Below are 21,023 nucleotides of genomic sequence, written 5' to 3' on the forward strand. Positions count from 1 at the left end.
AGTACAAGAAATTCTTTTTGACCACTTCCTAGAGGAAATATTTGGCCTTGTCCTCAATACTATAAACTATTGATATGCTATGTTATGTTATGAAATGGTTTCAACCTTTCTTCTGTATTTAAGAGCCATTTTCAAAAATGTAATTACATGATTCATTCAGTTTGCATTTCAGATATCATACCTTAAGCTTAGAATGACATCATTTTCCTTAAATGCGTACAGTAGAAATGCTAGTTTTTCTGTGTACAACCATTTCAAGTGCATTTCATGTATTTTGGGGAGGGATTGTAAACACATGCCTTAAATATGTTCAGTGCTTATACATTTAGTTTATTGAACTTAATATCGTGGAGTGGGTGTTGTAAATGAATCTAGGACCCTAGTGTAATTTTCCTGATTCATGCCCTTATATAGGTATAAATTACCCGATCCTTATATTGGCATAGAAATCATTACCATATTTAGACTGAGCCTATGCAGCCCAAATACGGCATGTCCACTTCCACTAAGTTCCAAGAATCAACAACGATTTCTTAGAGAAACCAGCCTTCAGCAGCAAGGGACTTCCCCTCACCTGAATACTAATTTATCTAGGAAATCATGGAGTTTTCACAGAACTGGGTCTTTGAGTGACGTTATTAAGTCCAATCATACAGCAAACTCAGCACCTTCAAAGTATAAATCTGCCTACATTTGCCCAGACAGACACACAGTGGTTTGGAGCAGATCAACTAACTACTTGCCCGACGCCCTTCAGCAGCAAGTGCCGAAGGAAGCCGACCCTCCATCTGACGCACTGAGAGACGCTGTCCTTTCTCCTGCCGAGAAATCCAGCTTGCCCCTTGCGGGTTGCTGGGAAATCGAGTCCTGAGAGAGAGATACAAGACCTCCTTCATTCTAAAACCAAGGTACGGAGCTGATTGGACCCTTAGAGAATTCTTGGAATTGATTCTTGGCAAAGAATACTAAACTTAAGCTACACCTCACTTACTTCTTCTCTTGTACTAGACTTAGGTTAGGTACACCGGGGTAGGCGTATTTTAGAAGCACCATTTGAGTACTTTTAGTCATTATTTTATTACTGTATGTATTTTATACGTTTTAGGCAACTTATGGATTAGAAACCATATCATGCTTTTACAGTACTACTTTAGAATACTTTTCGTATTATATACTCTGTACTTTATAACCAGTATTACGATTGTAGCAGTACATTTCTAATGCTTGAGAAGAAGACTGTTCAATAAATACTTTTTATTGAAAAACGCCTGTCTCTCTATTTTCTCAGCACCTCTGGTGAAACGAAGCATGCACGATTGACTGAATAAAATAGTTATCTATTGTTTCTGCGACTCTAGAGATACGTTTCTTATCCTGGGGAAACAAAGTTGTCATGTTTATGCGGTTGTCAGAAACGAATCCCTTCTTGTTTATTCGAGAAAGTTTCTAGTGACCTCTGAGCTAGCTGGCACTCACAATTAAGTTTAATATATACGTTAGAGACCTAGTTGACCTCAGTCCTACGTCTAATCTATAGTGTATGTTATTCCAATGCGCAGAGCCTATTGGGAATATAGCAACTACACTACACTCTTCGTGCCGCCCTCCTTTCATTGGACTCGGAGAAAGAATTCCTGGTTCATCTCCGCCTACATCCGTTCTCGGGTTGTAGCCTCCTGTGGAGAGTCAGGATAGGTGGGTGTGTTTCGTAGTTTTACGTTGGCCTCTCTCTTTCGAAATGCACCTCTTGGGAATTGGGTGTCGAGAGAACCAAGGTTTCTAGGGGGAAGGTCTTCATATGCAGGTAATAATGTGAACCCTACGTTCACTTTCTCATATTCCCTTTTCCTCTGCTGTCTTTCTACTAGGGTTTTGGTCTTGGGGAAACCTAAACAGGTAGTCCACATTCCCTTGTTCGCTTCCCCTCCGGTGTTTGGTTTGGAACCGGTATGGTTGACCATCTAAGGAATCTCTCATTGCTGCCTTTATTCCTGGCTAGCCATTCTAGGGGGCCTGATCTGTGTATAATGTAAATCCACGACCTTCAAGATAATATCTAAAGGTGTCCATGGCCCACTTGATGGCTAGTGCTTCTTTCTCTATGGTGGCATTATTCCTATCTCTTGGGAAAAGCTTACAGCTGATATATAGGATAGGTTTCTCTCCCTGTTTTGTTGCCTGTGACAAAACAGCCCCTAGTCCCTGATCTGAGGCATCTGTCTGAAGGATGAAAGGAAGAGAATAGTCAGGACTAACTAGCACAGTATCAGACGTAAGAGATGTTTTTAGGGACTCAAAGGCATGGACTATTTCAGAGGGCGGATGCTTCAATATCTCTTCAGTGTTAACGTTTTTCTGGAGTAAATTGATAAGAGGAGCTGCTATTTGTGAGAACTTAGGGATAAAATGACAGTAATAACCGAGCAAACCCAGGAAAGCTCTGAGGTCTTTCTTTGAACGAGATAGGGGTATCTGGGAGATGGGAGAAAGTTTAGTGTTTAGTGGTCTTATAACTCCTTCCCCTAACAGATACCTAGGGTAGCAAACTGTCTGGGCTGCTAGGTGGCTTTTAGCTGTGATTATCTTGAGACCATGTCGCCCTAAGGTCTGTATCACTTGGGAGAGATGTAACAGGTGCTGTTCCCAGGTATCGCTATAGATGATTATGTCATCGATATATGCCCCGGCATATCTCTCATGGGGTCGTAGTATCACATTCACGGCTCTCTGAAACGTGGCTGGGGCCCCATGTAACCCAAAGGGCAACACTTTAAACTGATATAATCCATCAGGAGTAGAGAACGCTGTCTTCTCTCTATCCTGTTCTCTCAAGGGAATCTGCCAGTACCCTTTACACAAATCCAGAGTACTTATATACTTAGCCCGGCATATTCTTTTGACCATTTCATCCATCTAGGAAGGGGGTATGTGCCGAATTCAGAGATTTTGTTGACTTCTCTAAAGTCAATACAGAAACGTATCGAGTCATCCAGCTTCGGTACAAGAACATGGGGTGAGTGTAACATCTTTTGGACTTCCTCTCTAATGCTTTGGCAGTGAGCCTCAGGAATATGGTAAGGTCTAAGACGTATCCATTTTCCAGGTGGAGTTTTTATGGAATGTTCAAAGAGCTTGGTCCTACCTTGAAAGGTAGAGAAGTTATCCTGAAAGGGACTGAGTATCTCCGACAAGGTACACCTCAATTCAGAAGGGGGAGATCAGGGTCTATACACTGGTTGAATAAGGGAATCCGTGCTTCCGCTACGCTCACGAGCGCCGGCAAGGGCCCCTCCCATTTCTTCAGCAAATTGATGTGATAGATCTGGGAGGTACGCCTAGTTGGGGCCGTTTCGACGCGGTAGGTCATAGGAGTTACCTTCTCAACTATCGTATAGGGACCCTGCCACTGCCCTAATAACTCATGTCCTGATAAAGCCATCGTTAGTAACATAGAGTCACCTACACCGAAGGATCTTTCTTTTTCCCCTTTATCGTATTGTCCCTTTTGTGCTATCTGGGCTTCCTCCAAGTTATTCCTAACTATAGCCCTGATTTGTCCCAGGTGTGTACGTAGATTGGAGACATACTCTATCAGAGGCTTGGAATCATTTGGTTTGGTTTCCCATTTCTCTTGGGCCATCTCTAGAAATGTACGTGGTTGATAACCATATAACAACTCGAAGGGGGAATAACCAGTGCTTTTTTGTTCTTTCCACCTGATGGCAAATAATGCCAAGGGCAACATGTCTTCCCATTTCCTCGATTCTAAGGCTAGGAGCTTCTTGAGGGTGGCTTTAATGGTGGCATTGTATCGTACGACTAACCCATCTCTCTGGAGATGATAGGCAGCGGTCCTTATTTGTTTAACCCCTAACTGCACACAGACATGCTTCATTAGTCGGGATACAAACGGAGTCCCCTGATCTGTTATAATCTCCTTCGGGAATCCAACCCGTGAGAAAACGGTTATCATGGCCTTGGCTATATTAGAGGCATCCAGACGACGTATGGGTATGGCTTCTGGAAAATGGGTGGTGTAGTCGACCATAACAAGAACATAATGACACCCACTTTGTGATGGTAACAAAGGACCTATTATGTCCATACCTATTCGGCTGAATGGCTCACCTATGATGGGAAGTGGTTGAAGGGGTGCTTGGGGAGGATGATACCTGTTGTTTTTCTGGCATATCGGGCATTCTCTACAGTATTTATTCACGTGCTGGTATATGCCGGGCCAATAAAAACGTTCCATAATCTGTTTTTCTGTTTTATTTGTACCAAAGTGTCCCCCCAATAGGTTGCTGTGTGCTTGATATAACACTTTCTCCCTAAATGGACCTGGGAATCAATAGTTGGGGGTTTTGGGTGGGGCTCCCTTTTCTATATAACAACCCATTTCTTTTTTTAAAAAGTAGGGACCTACATGGTGTGGGTCTTCGCCCTCTAGGGCCCTGTTCCAGGCTTCTTGTAGTACGGGGTCTTCTCTTTGTGCTGCATGGAAACGTCTAGCAGTTTTCCAGGGATTCTCATCCTGTAGGACGGGTAAATATTTTTCCCTTTTTCAGCCCTCCTTTGTTTTCTGCTTTTCCTGGATTTTTACGGTGGCCATTCCTTGTCTACTTCTTGTGAAAAAGGTGCCATGGACCACCATTCTTCTTCCTCGGCTGTGGTATCTTGTAACAACTTTGATAAGTTTGGGTAATCGTTTCCGAGGATGGCTTGTTCGGGTAAACGTGGTATGAGTCCAACCGTCAGAGTGGTTCCCGGGTCATGTGGATGTTGTATCTGCACTTGTGCTGTGGGTTACGGTTTTGTATCACCATGAACACAACGTATGGCTACAGTTCCATCGATTGGACCAATTATTACACGGATACTCTGCAGCGATAGGGAGGTGGTTTTCTTTCCAAGGGGGAACAATAGTAGTTACGGGCCACCCCTATTTTCATTGGCTCTTCCTTTTGGGGACAAAACCGAGCAATATGTCCTATCCCACCACACTGGAAGCATTGAGGCCCTATAGATGGGAGTCGGATAATAGGGGTTCCGGGGATGAAGGTCGCACACGCAACAGGCTCTGCGCATCACCCTCCCTTGCGGCCAGGATTCAACACATCGCTGGCCTTGCGTGAAGAAGTTTGTTGCTGTGTCCCGCACACATCCCCAGATCGGCGCATCATCCTCCCTTGCGGCAAGGATTTAACGCATCACCGGCCTCGTGTGAAGAGAATCAGCGCTACAGCTCGTTTGCGAAATTTTGTTTGATTTGCTACGAAAATCCAGGTACTTTGTAAGTAAAAGGGTCGCAGAGACCACTGCTTTGAACTGAACTCCTATTTGCACTCTTTGAACTCTTTTTACAGCATTTCAAGGATAACCATATGTAACAGTATGATGGCTTTTTAATGTTATTGGTCTTGTGTTGAGTCTATATATAAAGACACGTATTTTTTATACCTACTTGTGTGGTATCCCTTTGTAGTGTTCCTCACTGTGTTACTGTGTATGGTCATAAATGCTTTACGCACTGCCTCTGAGATTAGCCTAGCTGCTCCTGCTACATTATCACAGGGCTGAGGAGGGGTTATCAAAGGGTGTAGCCCACTTACTCTGACTTAGGAAGAAGGGTCCCTACTAGGACAGTGGCCAGCCATTGCCAACTAGAGACCCCCATTTCTAACAGGGATCCTTCTTCCTAAGTCAGAGTAAAGGAGCTACACCCTGTTCAACCCTGTGGTAACGTAGCATGAGCAGATAGGCCTATCTCAGAGGCAGTGTGTGAAGCATTTATGACCATACACAATAACGCAGAAAGGATTCTACAAACGGACACCACAAGTAGTTATAGAAAAATAGTTAATTTTATATAGACTAAATACGAGGCTTAAAAGCACTAAAGAAACTACAATGCACATAATTACAGATTCACTTCAAAAGCAATCAAGGCACTCAAAAAGCGTGTGGAACAAATTTAGTTCGAGGCTGGGGTGCACGCGACCCAGTGATGCACAATGTACCTGAATGGCAGTGGCACAGTGCCCAGAGCATCTAACACCAGCAAACACAGAGGAGACAAAAGCGAAAAATGGAAGAACTCCCTTTTCACCACTAGCCTCTCCCGTAAACCAACCGACAGTCTTTCGTGACAACCATTGAAGTTGAGCTGATAAAAAGTAGGCTTCAAGGGAAGAAACGCTGAAACCCCAGCAGTCCACCTGTAACTGCCGTTTCCAAAGAGCAACTTGGTGTCTCGAGGTACTCCAAATAAGGTTGCATAGTAGTGTGTTTAATTCTTTGAAGAATGGATGATATAGAACAACTGGCAGATTAACAAAATAATATATTAGCTGAGGTAAAAGAACCATTTTAGCAAGGGCTATCCGGCCTATAGGGGCTAAAGGAGGGAAATACCAGAAAAGTATTTGGCTCTGATACCAGGTGAGGCAGCATGAAGGTTACCCTTGTACAAGTCTAGCAAGGTATGGTAGAGCCATATTCCAGGGTACCGGATTGCCGCTCCTTGCCAACGAAGGGGTGTTTCGTCTAGATAGAAAGAGCACGCAGGTTGGGCCAGATTGAGGGGGTATATGGCAGATTTCTCCCGGTTCAATCCAGCGACCACAGTGAACTTGTTCAAGGTATTTCATATCAGGGAGTGATGTAATGTAATGTCCCTAAGGTACATCAGCAGGTTGTCCGCATATAATGACACAGAATGGGTTCATCTGCCAGTGGTATACCTCAGTCTCGCCCTTTTGACTGCAAACAGATTGCCAGGGGCTCCATCGCAAGAGGAAATTACAAAGATGATAGAGGACACCCCTGCCTGGTTCCCTGGTGTACCAGGAAGAAGGCCAAGATGGCTCGACCCAGTCGCATTCTAGAGTTCAGCCTAGTGTATAGTATTCAGGAATAGCTCAAGAGTCTGAGGCCTACTTCCAGATGAGTAAGTACAAGGAAGAGGTATGGCCATGTCAGCATGTCAAACACCTTCTCCAGGTCCAGTATCAGGCAGGTGATTTGTGGGAACCGACCCTGTATGTGGTCTTGGACATGGAAAAAGCTGCACATATTTTGTAATGTACTGAGCTTAGGGACAAAACCATTCTGGTCGACATTGATCAGTTCCAGTTAAGCAAGGAGTTTCCCAAGTATTTTGTAATCTGCACTCTGTGTTGCTATTGAACGATAGGACGTTAATTGCAAGGGATCTCTGCCTGGTTTCCACAGAGAGACCAGAAGGGACTCACGCAGTGAGTGGGGAGCTCCCTTGCAGGCAGCGAAACCTCATACATCAGGGGACCAAGAGTGTCGAGCAGGTGCTACAATATTCTAGAGGTAGACTGTCTAGCTCAGGTGCTTTGTTGCAGGCAAGATCTCCTATAGCTTGTACTACGTCTTCCATGGTGATTGAAGCATCAAGGGCTTGACCGTGTATTGGTGGGAACCCGAGACAGGTAAATCCTGGCGAGGAAGCTTAGCAAGTGCTCATGTAGAGAGTGTGCTGAAGCACTATGTAAAAGGACTGGCGGATCTGCTCCTGTGTGCGGACCATGTCGCCGCTAGGGGATGTTATCTCAGTGATTGTGGTGATCATGCGATCCTGCTGTATCAGCCAGGCGAGAAGTCGACTGGACTTGTCGCTCTCCCTGAGTACTTTTGCCACGTGAGCGGTAAAATGAAACCACGAGAGTCGCTCCAATAATTCAACATATGATGTTTTGGCTGTATGGAGTTGTACAATCAACACGGGATCGGGGTCTGCTGCCTTCCCCGCTTTCTGCAAGCTGTGGTTCGGCCGCTGTCATTTCCCTATCGAGCGACCTTCGGACCCCCACTATCTGTTGCATGCGTTCCCCTCTAATCATCACTTCAAATGCATGCCACTCGACCGGTCTAGTGGATGCCGCGGTGTGGCTGTCAGCAAGGTACGTTTGAATCTGGGTGCCTTGCCTGGCATGGAAGACGGGGTCTTCCAGGCAATCACGCTGAAGACGCCAATGTGGCATCGGTGGTCTGGGGGTTTATGTTCACCATGTGCTCATTTTACATGTGTGTCAAATGCTTTCCTTATATGTTGGGTGCTGAATAACAATAAAAACATTTCAGAATACAAGCTGTGGTACTAGTATTGAAATGTCAACACCAGTGGCTCAGTATATGTTGCCCCCTACAACAGTGAAGCGTTCAGTTGCAAGTCTACAGATGTAAATTTAACAATCTAGCTTCTGCCCATGGGCGTAGGAACTGTGGGGGACGTGGGGGGCATATCCCCCCCAGATTTTGGAGGGGGGGACATGGGGGACAAGGGTGGGGGGGACGAGGGGACAAAAGAATTTCCCCTCTCCCTTCTGTTATGCACAGGGCCATTAACGTGCGAAAGCGCTACCTAATGGCCAAGTACTTGACGTGTGATTCACCTGCCTGCAGTCAAAAGAGGCCACCCGCCCTCTGCCCTTTGTTATTCTGCCGTAAGGCTTGGCCAGTCTGGGAAGGGCAGAGAAGGGAAAAAACTCTTGTCTCTTTTCCGTCATTCCCAGAGAAGGAAAGGGCAGTGTCTGCTTCTCCTGCTCAGCCTCTGGTAGCTTCCCTCCTCCCCCCTCTCTCTCTCTATCTTTATTCCTCCATCTCTTTCTGTCGCTGTCTCGCTTATCTTTATGTGCAGTTTTCAAAAGACAGCTGTTACATACTCTCTCTTGCCTCTCATTTTCTTTATTTGTTCCCCCGGGAAATGGATCCAAAAATGAGCAGAACAAAGCTGGAAATGTCCGAATTTTCTGACCTGGTTCTATTCCAAAGTACAACCTTGGGACGGAGAGAACAAAGTATCAAAATAAGAAAAATTATTAAATCTATACTACTATTATAAAGAGAGAACTTGCACCTTTTGGCCAGGTAAACTCGGGAACCACATCGCCAATCTACACACCCGATACATCTATGAAAATGTCAGGGTGTGTAGATGTTATTGTGTATCAAGAGGGAGAGAGAGGACCAGAAAGCTAGTCCAAATCCCCAAGTTTATATGAAGTAAATCAAAAGAAGACTAGCTTAAAAGGGAAGGGTTTATGACCAAAAATAATTAATTTTTATTCAAAGGACTCGAGTATGCTTTGTCAGGGGTTAGTGGCACCTTGTGAGTGTGCTCATGAAGCCCTCACCCACCAACCTAGTTGGTGGCATGCTTCATCATCGGGCCCACCCAGTGACACCTAGCGGGTCCCGGGTGTGCTTCGACGCCTGAATACAGCGGAGCAGGTATGTCGCTGAGTGTGCGGTGAAGAGTGTTATGGTAAATGAGATTAAAACGGCTTGGCCGTGGTCCCAGTACCCGAAGGTAAATTAGACTTTAATACCTGGGCCACCGTCAGCGGTTAAAAATAAGGCTGTGGGATGTTAGAGGCGAGTTACGACCTCCTACATCCTTTGTGGGTCAACATGTTTCAGCCAGTGCCTTATGAGTGTTCTGGCTTTCTTCAGGACGAATTAAAAAGATGTGTGTGTGATTAAAACTAGTGGTTGTGTATTACAGACTATGTGTTTTAGAAGCGGTTCTGCGAAGGAGGCACTACAGGTCTAAAGCAGGCTCTGTCCAGTAATCCTGGCCAACCCTTGCCACTTCACAACCTTGAAGCAGAATTCTGCTTAAACTAGCGTGTTTTTGAGAAGGGAATCCCCCTCTCACACATAGAAAAACACTTTAGGGCGTGTAAAACACATAGTGTGTAATACACAACCACTAGTTTTAATCACACACACATCTTTTTAATTCGTCCTGAAGAAAGCCAGAACACTCATAAGGCACTGGCTGAAACATGTTGACCCACAAAGGATGTAGGAGGTCGTAACTCGCCTCTAACATCCCACAGCCTTATTTTTAACCGCTGACGGTGGCCCAGGTATTAAAGTCTAATTTACCTTCGGGTACTGGGACCACGGCCAAGCCGTTTTAATCTCATTTACCATAACACTCTTCACCGCACACTCAGCGACATACCTGCTCCGCTGTATTCAGGCGTCGAAGCACACCCGGGACACGCTAGGTGTCACTGGGTGGGCCCGATGATGAAGCATGCCACCAACTAGGTTGGTGGGTGAGGGCTTCATGAGCACACTCACAAGGTGCCACTAACCCCTGACAAAGCATACTCGAGTCCTTTGAATAAAAATTTATTATTTTTGGTCATAAACCCTTCCCTTTTAAGCTAGTCTTCTTTTGATTTACTTCAGGGTGTGTAGATGGACATAGGCTATATAATTTTTTTTAAAAAGTACATTTAAAAAATTACGTTTGTAAACAAAGTAGTCCCCTGAAAGTAGCGCCGGCCGGGACCTAGCGCTGGCCGCTACGCGACGTGCGTGATGACGAAGGAGGAGGGCGGTGCAGTGACGAGCAGCTGTGCAGTGAGGAGCGGCGGCACAGGTAAGGAAAGGGAAAGTGAGACTGTGTGATGCAGGGGGAGGCAAGAAGGAGGCAGCAGTAAATGAAAATGTCGGAGCGCGAGTGAGTCGGGGCGGGAGGGGGGCATGAGTGAGTCGGGGTGGGAGGGGGGCGCGAGTGAGTCGGGCGGGAGGGGGCGCGAGTGAGTCGGGGCGGGAAGGGAGTCGGTGCGGTAGGGGGTCGGGGCGGGAGCGGGTGTACTGCCCCAAGCCTCTTTCTGCCCCAGGCAATGCTGGGGTGGGCTGCTAGTAACCAAATAAAGCAATACAGAGTGGTCAGCAGACAGGCCAGATTGGTATTTACACCCATGCACCTTAGCACTGCTTTACAGAGTTTTCCAGTGAAGCGCTACTTTCTTTTTATCTTCTTTCTTTGAACAACATTGTTTTCCCAGGGTGGGGAAGTGCACCATTCATAAAGGGACTGCAATACCTGGTTGAGGGGTGGACAAGAAAACGTTTAATATGAGCGTTTTCAACTGTTTTAATTATTTTAGCCTATAAAATGTGTACCACAGCTCTGTGTTGAGGGATTTGGTCTTTTTTAAACCAAACTGCTTATATTTTATAATGATATAAGCAATGGACATTGAAACGGCCCTTCCTAGTCCTGTAGTCACGTCCAAAACTTTTCAAGCAAAATCACTTACTGATTTCTGAATAATGAGTTTAAAACATTTAAGGTAACCTTGTTGTTCCTGCTTACATTTCACATGCTTTGCTCATCCTTGCATTCAGTGTTTGCTTTTTACAGGGTGTTGTTACTTTTTTTCAGGCAGCATTTTACTCTTGTCCAATGCATAATTTGAATTGAGTCTCAGCACAATTGGGTTGTAGCTGAAGGCAGTGCCAGTTTAACCCAGTGGGGCAGTATGGTGTTCAGTGGGGGACAGGATGGGCACTCTGGCCAGAGCTGCCAAATTTGGAACTGGAGCACCATTTTCAGCCTTCATGACCAGTCCACCAGTCCACACTCCGGACAGAGCTCATTCCGATGCTACACCTTAGAAGGCCCGATAGACCTTAGAAGCCCTGGTGTCTTAGCACCAGCAGGTGGACCCTAACGGTGGCAAGTGTGGGTCAACCTTGAAGGCCTGTCCACCAAAATCCATGCAGTTCATCTCCAGTCTTGCGAGCAGGCTTACGAAGAGGCACACACTAGAGCGACAGTGACTCTGTCACTGAGGTCACAAGACCCTTGAGGTCAGTCCACCTCGTCCAGTGGTACCTCCATTGGACTTTTTCAGCACTAGTAGTGCAACTTACCAGGGGTTGGTAATGTTGGATTTGCATGCACATTAAACTCAGGGGGTGATTATAATGGTGGTGGGACTGCCACATCACCGCATCGTTGACAGTCCCACCACTATTGATGACTGTATTACTGCCCGCCATAATCCAATGGCGGGTGGTTCCCTGGCACTCGGAGAGACCGATCGCCACGCACACTTCTCCCTTCCATAGGGAAGGGAGAAGGCTAGGATCCTTGTGTCTTGCAGAAAGGAGAGAAAAGGGTGTATCTGCTTTTCAGGAAGGATATACAATGCAGAAAGGGCCGGAATAGCCACTCTGGCATTTCCTTTGTGGGCTGCAAGCTAATGATGCTTTATTTAAGTTGGTGTCTGCAGGTGAGGCGAACTGTATTCTTTGTTAGAGACCGGTACATTATTTAAACCATCAGACTGTAAAACTGAACAAGAGAAAGGCATCAAGAGTTGTTGGCAGAAGGAGGAAGGGAAATATGGAAAACAGAGAATAAGGAGAAAGCAAAGATGAGAAAGAACCTGGAAGAGTGAGATAATGTGGAGGGAGAATATGTTGGTGGATAAAGGAGGCAGGAGATGAAATCAGATAGACAGCCTTGGTATTCAACAACCCAGCTCCGACACAGATTCACTCACTACCACCCTTTAATAGTGCTGCCCAAGTCTCCATACCTACTCTCTCAGAAGCATTCAATTAGTTATATGGCGCCACTCATTCCAGTGCAGGGTGTCAACACTTTACATCATTCACACCACACAGAGGCAGTCAATCATAGGTGTGTAAATCTGTGTATAGGAAATGTTAAATAAAACTACAGGGTGTAGGAGTCACATGTCATCCATACTTGTAGACAGTATTGTTTAAGAGTGCTTGGTCTGGATATTGGAAAGTGGGTTAATAGTAATAATAATAATACAGACTTTTGTATAGCGCGAACAGCTACCTCAGCTAGGAGGTGTCCCGGCGCTGTAGGAGCAGAGCAGAGCTAAGAGCCCCAGGAAAAAAGTATCTAACTTTCCTGTGTGAAGAGCTAAGATTTTAACTGCTTTCCAAAGCTGGATTTCGAGGATGCACTCTGGAGGCCCGGAGGCAAAGTGTTCCAGAGCCGAGCCGTATTTGCCAAAAACGTCCAGCCCCCCAGTCGAGCCCTTCTCACTCGTGGATCGAGCAGCAGGACCCGGCAGTTCGAACGGAGAGAGCGGGCCTGGAAGTATCTAGGCAGCCGAGATCTTAAATAATGTGGACAGTTTCCATGCAAAGCTCTGAAAGCCAGCGTGAGAGCCTTAAATTTTATTCTACTGGTCACCGGCAGCCAGTGCAATGAACGGAGGTGTGGAGCAACGTGGTCTTTAAACGGTATATGCTTTAGCAGCCTAGCCGCAGCATTCTGCGCGGTTTGCAAACGCTGGATCAGGTATTTCGGGAGACCCAAATAAAGGCCATTCGCATAATCCAGCCTAGATGTAATTGTGTGTCATGGATCACCGTTTTCCGACAATTCTCTGGCAGCAGCTTAAGAATTTTCCGCAGGTTCCTCAGTTTACTAAGGCAGCACCCCGTCACCTGCTGAATATGGGAAGAAAAGGATAGACTATCATCCCATTTAACCCCTAAATTTTTTGCTGAATGGCTAGGGAGAGGTGCAGGCCCCATCTCCGTGGGCCACCATAGCTCTGCCGCGGGAGGAGTACCTTTCCCGAAAAAGATCACCTCTGTTTTATTCGGATTTAACTTTCATTTATTCGTGTTCATCCAGGTTGCCACATCACCGAGACAGCCCTTAAAGCTGGCAAAGGCTGCCTCTGACACTTCTGAGTAGGGAAAAACCAACTGGGTGACATCTGCATAAGATATTGCAGTGACCCCCCAGTTAGCAATTAATGTGAAGAGCGGGCCAAATAAATATTAATAATAAAAGGCTTAGTGCCGACCCCTGCGGAACACCACAGCTCAGGCCCCTGGACTTTGTAGGGGCAAATGTATATCTATCCCCGGCAATAAGGACACTACCTCAATATGTAGCTCCATACCAGTCTTTGAAAATTATTTTCATGCTCAACCCCTGCTAGCTTGGCTGTTAGCAGGTATGTAAAGCATTTAAAAACACCAATTCAGTAAATAATTAAGACACAACACAATAAAAATCCAACACCAATTTATAAAATTAAAAAATATTTTTTTCTTTAAAATGAAAAAAATCCAATGCAGGGAAACGGGAATATGACTTTTAACATTTTTTGCACGATATAGCACATAGAAACGTATATCCCCTTTTGGTACATCTGGTCATGCTGGACCTGCTCGAAGTCAAAGTTTCAGGCCGACCACGATGAAGCCTTGCAGGGGCTACTCCTTGCGGTAGGTCTCGGTCAAAGTTTTTACCTTCTGACTTAGAAACTTTTCTGGAGCTTTTCTTCACGGGGTCCGTCGAAGCTCTCAGCCACCCCTGATTCGGTGAGGGTACGCCAGCTTGTCTTGCAACGAACTCCCAGTCAAACTTATGGAAGTCCAACCTGCGGAGCTTTCCAGCGGTACGAGCTAGGGATGCAGGCTGGCACACAGTTGAGGGTGGGTGGCTTGGATCTCATGGTTGGCCCGGTCACCTTTTCTAAGTTCAGAATTAGAAATGTTTGCAGACCTTTTTCTTGCAGGGTCCCTCAATGCTTTTCACTAGGCCGGATTCGGTGAGGGTTCGCCAGCTTGGGTTTCTACCTATGCCTGATCAAACTCTGGAAGTCGGACCCCTGAAGCTTTTCAGCCAGAAGAACCTGGGTGACAGGCTAACTCATGGTTGATGGTTGTCGGCTTGGCTGGCCAGAGTGAGTCGGTCCACTTATAGAGCTTTTTACCAAAGTTGCTTCAAACTTCTCCAAACCTCTGGAACTTCTTCCTGAAGTTTTCCAAAGGGTCTCAAAGTGTCCAAAACTTACTCCACGGGTCTGGAATCTCCAAGATGGTCCTTGAAATGGACTTCAGTTACCACAATCCACTTGGACAAAACCCTTTCAAATTCACTGGTAGTTCTCTAGGCTGGGGATTCTTGGTGGGCCAGGTTAGCTCTGTTAACCTTCAGCTTGCAGGGAGTCCACTCTTTAGTCCTTTTGAAGCAAGGTAGTACATAGGACTGTAATTACAGATTGTGCAACAGGCACAATCTTCAGTCCAGAGCCTGGTTGGTTCAAATCAAACTCCTCAGCAGGGGCCCTTCTTCTCCCAAGTTTGAAGCAGCATCATCTGAGAGGCTTTGTCCCTTTCAGATACTTATTCCAAGTTCTCTGGGTCAAGAAGGAGGACACTCTTGTCCAATGAGGTGCAGGGCAATGCTCCAGGGTATGACCACATCCTCTAAAGTGGGGCATTATTTTCCCAAAGAGAGCATCATTTCTCCAAAATTCATCATGGCTGGTTTTCCAGCAGAGGGAGCAGAACTAACTCAACCAGCCTACAGGATGGCTTCATATACCTAGGTCCACTCCCCTTACATCTGGGAATTCCTCCTTAATCCCCCCATCCGGCTGTGGGAGAGGTGTAAATGAAAGTGATTTTTGCAGCTTGTCTCCTTCTCTTGAAGAGTTTACTACCACTCCCCCTGGCTCTGGCGTTCCTATGCCCAGCAACCTCTACTCTCAGACAGGCCACCTAACTCCAGGGGTCATTTATCACCTCTTCAAACAGCCAGTCCAATCCATTTACCTCTGACAAATCAAGGCAGGGCACTAAGGGCTGAATTGTGGCTTGCAGACAAGAAAATCTTATAACTTCTTGTCTGTACATTTTAGAATAAATTCAACAATACCACATTGTTACATTTATCATTAACATTCTTCTGAGTCCTTTAACCCTTTCCACGCTGATGACGAGCTGGGCTCATCATGGCGTAGCCTCCTCGCACGCTGATGACGAGCCCAGCTCGTCACGTAACATGCGATTTAAAAAATCTCAGCGTGCGAGCGGAATTCCGCTAGCGCGCATGAGGTTAATCCTAGTTGTATGGCTTTCCTTTCTCCAGTTATTAATTAATAACCTCTTGCAATGTTAACCTATGGGCTGGGGATCTGCAATGGAAAAATTAACTGGCCAATTTCTCCAATAGCAGGGCCTGTATAAGGATCCTCCTTATACCTACAGGACCCCCACCCCTAGAATACATAGGAAAGACTTTAGGGGTTCTGATTATATCAAAATATTGCAGATCCTCACTTCACAGTGCTCCTAGCACAAAAGCCGATTTTGGGAAGCACTATACTACAATGTAGGCAGTGAAATGTGCAATTTCAGTAAACCCAGGGCATATAACACTAATTTTATAAGGGCCCTCCTTGTAGATTCCTGACCTCTAACCCCTAGGACACCTAGGGGAACCCCTGGGGATACCTAATATGGCCCAACATTGTAGTCTATCAATTTGTAAGTGCCCTAAACCCAAAAGTCAAGATTGGGCACAATTTGCATTTTAAAAGGAGTCCTCCAACACGGGTCTGCTTTTAAACTGACCTCAGGCTACAGCAGTGCACATATGCAAGAGCAGGAAGGGGTTCTGGCCCCTAATCCACTATGCCCTAATATATACTAGGGACTTAAAGGTAGTTTCAATCCCCATGTCCTATTATGTACTAGGGCCGTATAGGGGAGGTCATGTCAATCATGGAGGTACCCTAACCCATAGTGCACCCTAGTGTATGTAGGTGTTTTTACTGTATTTGTAAGCGTCTCTTTCAACATAGCACTGGCCCTGGGCCTGGTTAGTCAGAGGCCAGGGTCAGTCAGAGTCAGGTACCACCAGTACCAGTCAGCAAAAAGTTGGGGAGTGCCCAGGGCACAGATGGCTTTGCAACACTAGAGAAGCACAAACCCAGAATTTAAAACATAACACCATGGTTGGGGGTTCTCTTTAATAATCAGAATTGATTTCCATCCTAATGATCCCATTTTCAAACTTTAGGATAATGAAAGACTGGGTAAAAATCATAACGTTCTAATCTATACCTTGCAGTTTTCATGCAGCTCTTTGATGACGGTTAATATCTCACTGTTCAGTGTTAGGATTTTAACTTATAAACTGCAAATAGCAAAAGAATCTCTCAGACAAAAGCAGTAACTCACTGACCTATTTACATTACATGCATTTTGTGATCTGCGTGGTACACGATCTTTGTAGCGGGCATATTACCCCACTGTGGCTACCTTACCATGAGTCAAAACTTCCAGTACTCAGACCTCTGATCTCTCTCAATAAAGATCATTAATCACCGAAGTTATCTTCACATTTTTATTGTTGCCTGAAAATTTCTGGAGACCAGGAAATGGAATGCAGCAGCAGGTACTTTTCAAGCCATAATGCACTTAAAACCATGACGCCCTCACCCGATGTCAGCATCCTTTTTTGCTTGGTGCATGAAGATGCAAGATTTATATACATTTTTTTTAACATTTGGTCTGATTACTATGTGAATGTAAACAACAATAAAGCATACATGCAAACTGTGACTACATGCCTGCTTTTCTCAATATTTCACTTCAAAACGATGCGAATGTATTTGTTTAACGGGTGGTGATTTGTATAGGGTCAATGGAAAATCCACAAGGTTGTCCCTGTCCCCCCCAGAATTTTAGTGTCTCCTACGCCCCTGCTTCTACCGCTATCACTGCTTGTTTGGCTAGCGAGTTTTCTTCCAAAGAGTAGTGAACACTGCACAAACAGTTACATTATTATCGCTCAGTTACTTCGCGCTAAATGTATCATCATGTTGTCATATGTAAACCCGCTCAGCTGCTGAAACGCTCTAATCTAACTTTCTTTCCGACTCCCCACATGATAAAATGCCAGCCCCGCGGAAACAACCCTGCCTTTCGGTTCTATATTGTCACCGTTTTAACGCTTGGTTCAGACATGCGACTTCATGTCAAAATGTCTGCAGGGTAATTTACAACTGCCAGACAATATATTTGTAACGTTTTCAGTTTGCACTACACGTAAACAACTGAAATTATTTTATGAGGTAGGTAAATAGAATGGAAAGTGTAGTTCCCACAGGTTAGTGACGGAAATAAAAACAGCCTGTAGTCGAAAGTACAGCACAAATGTGACAAAACGGACGTTATGTATTGTATTTCAACTTATTCGTATCAAGCAGGCATGTCCGGGGAGCAGTGCAGGTGTTTAAAGATCATTGGCGCTAGAGGCCTAGGGGTGACTGGTTATGGAGGACACACAGGGTCGTTTACAGAAGCCTCGTACATCAATGGTCAAGCCGGAAGGGTTCGAGATAAGGTGCAGGAGTTTTTTTTACAAGGACGGTCGTTTGCCCCTTCCTGAATTGCTGGAGGGGGGGCAGGGGGTTTGTGGGGGGGGGGGGGGGGGGGCGGGGGGAAGGGGGCAGACTAAGGGAGACCTTGTGTGAAGGCCAGGGTCCCCCATTCACAGAGCCATTGATAGCCATGCACTTGCGTTTAGGGCAAGAATTGTCCCATTTACTATCATTAGAAATTCATACAGGCTACCTGCTAGGCATAAATGGTTTTACAACTGCACAATTGAATGACGCGTTTGAGTAAATTATGCAATAGTAAACGCCATGACAGGGTGAGGCACAGGAGGTTAAGGAGATGTCTTCCTTCAGTTTGTGAACGCCCACAAACGTGTATGTTTGTTGCCATCCACAAAATCTTCTCTGCCCCTGTTAGAACTGGCTATTTCTGGTTGGCTAAGGCTGACGCCAAAGCCAGGCAGAAACTACCATTCTAGTCAGGGCAAGGGAGTCACACGCCAAGATAACCCCTGCTCACCCCCTTGGTAGCTTGGCACGAGCAGTAAGGCTAAACTCGGAGGCAATGTGTAAAGCATTTGCGCCAGCACACAACAGCAACAACATCCTAGGCACACCACAAAAGGAACTCCACACAAGATTATAAAATAACTTTTGTATTGTAAAAACACATCAGATAGTATCACACAAAATACATGGTGCCAACTGGCACGGGCAATATTCACAAGGGATTATGTACAGGACAGAGCCACATGGGCCACTGTCAGAATCAACACTTTTAGAAATAGAATAAGTATAGCACAAGATAACAGTTATAAATCACAACCAGTAACTACTGGAAAAGGTAGGTACACACTACGCAATACTAATAACCATAGGCCTAGATCACGCATGGACACATAACCTCTCTAGTATAACTATACTAGGCAAAACACCACCACCTAAGAATAAAATACATTTAGGGGTATAAACAAGAACACATTACCCATGATGCATGAAACACATTCAGAGGAGTAGTAAAGGAAAAACACATGATGCCTAAAAACATTCAGAGGTGTACGGACAACCACCTAAGTATCACACAGCATTTAGGGGTCTAGGAAAGAACACATTACCCATGATGCATACATATACATTCAGAGGAGTAAGACAAGGGAAACACATAATGCATAAACCTACACATTCAGCGGTGTTCAGAACAAAGCACATGATGCAATAAAATACATTCAGAGGTGCAGCTCATGAAGACACATGATGCCTAAAACATTCAGAGGTGCATCGCAGGGAAAAGGAAGACACATAATGCCTAAAAACATTCAGAGGTGCCAGAACAATACAATAGCGCAAAAATCACATGATGCCTAAAACATTCAGAGGTGCAGGAATAACACATGATGCAAGAAAACACATTCAGAGGTGCAATAACCCTACAATTGAGCAAAACTTACATAAGCCACCACCTGTGGCAGTCCCTAGGCCAACTGGCCTTGTCGGGGCTAAGACGCCCTGTGTCCAGAATGTTAGGGCACGCTGCCAGGCAGCGCCAGTCAAAAGTAAAAGCCTAAACGTGGCAGCTGCCCACGAAGTGCTGGGTAGCTGTAAGCAATGACAAAAAGGCCTAAACGGTGCAGCTGCCCACTAATTGCTGGGCAGCTGAGAATCCAAACTGCAACAGTGTCCTCACTGACCCTTAGGCGCAAACTACACCAACTGTTGGAGCCTCACAGGCTCTGACCTAACACAACCGTTGGAGCCACACAGGCTCTAAAAACACCATTGTCCCCCAAGCCTCACTGGGTTCTAAACATCATGGGGCAGGGAGCCTCTCAGGGCTCTAAAAACATTGGCACCCTGAGCCTCGCTGGGCTCGTGAAACAATAATATGAGCAGGGAGCCTCGGGGCTCTACACAAAGAAATGCCCCCTCTGAGCCTCCGTGGCTCTACACAAAGAAATGCCCCCTCTGAGCCTATCTCAGGGCTCTACAACGGTGGGACGACCCACTGCCAACCGGGGCCGCCCTGCTTGCATCGACAGCATCCGGGGCATCGCGCTGCACTTAACACCTGCCCGGAGCTTCCCCCAGCAGCCCCTTACTTACCGGGCTGCTTCTCCATTGGCGGGGCTCCTCCGGGCAGGCAGCAGGACACCTTCTGCGTTCGCAGTGGGGGCAGGCACCGGCCATGCGCCTCGCGCCCCCTCCGCTCTTCTCCTAGAAACTGCCGGCGGTTCTCCTCATTCGCACGGGCGGCCAGAACGTCCTTTCACCAGCGCGGGGCTCCTCTCTCCTCACAGGAGCCTCGCAAGGATGAAGCCGCACTGCCTCTTCCCCCGGGCCCCCTCCTGGGACCCGGGGCTTCACCGCACCGGCAGGGCTCTTCCCTCACATGGGAGCCCTGCTGCTGCCGCCATCTTCACTCTTCCCCTCCTTCCCGGGGCTCCCTCGGCACACGGGAGCCCCGTAGCAGGCCACGCTTCCTATTCCCTTTCCCGGGCCGGCAGCCAATCACAGCGCGGCCCGGGAATGACATCACGGGGCTGTCCTGCAGTTCCGCCCCCGGCATGCCTGACTTCCTGGTCGCAGGCCGGGCGGCGATTTTCAGCTGTCCCAGGCTGCGGCGGTAATGCGTTGGGACACACGAGGGGTGGGCTCCCTCAGTAAATTAAATAGAAAGCGAGGTAGGCACTCGCTATGCTCTGCGATCTAGGGCAAATGCCGGGTGGGCACCGGCTTCAACAAATAAAGCGCTCCCCAAGCGCTAAAGGAAATTTAAAGCGCTCCATGTGCTAAAATAGCAAATCAAGCGCTTCCTAGCGCTACAACAGAAAATAAAGCGCTCTTAGCGCTAAAGGCTGAGATAAAGCGCTAGGGGTGAGAGCAAAGCACTCCCAGCGCTAGGGACCAGTAAAGGTCCACAAATCCAGCAAAGTCCTTCAGGTGTCCAGGGGCTGAGCAGGGGATTATAAGGCCGAAACGTCGACACATCAGTCCACATCTTTTCTTCTTCTTGTTCTATATTGGATTAAGCTAAATACAACGTTATTTATG

This window comes from Lissotriton vulgaris, chromosome 4_1 (genome assembly GCF_964263255.1).
Source record: "Lissotriton vulgaris chromosome 4_1, aLisVul1.2, whole genome shotgun sequence".
In the NCBI taxonomy this organism is placed as follows: Eukaryota; Metazoa; Chordata; class Amphibia; order Caudata; family Salamandridae; genus Lissotriton; species Lissotriton vulgaris.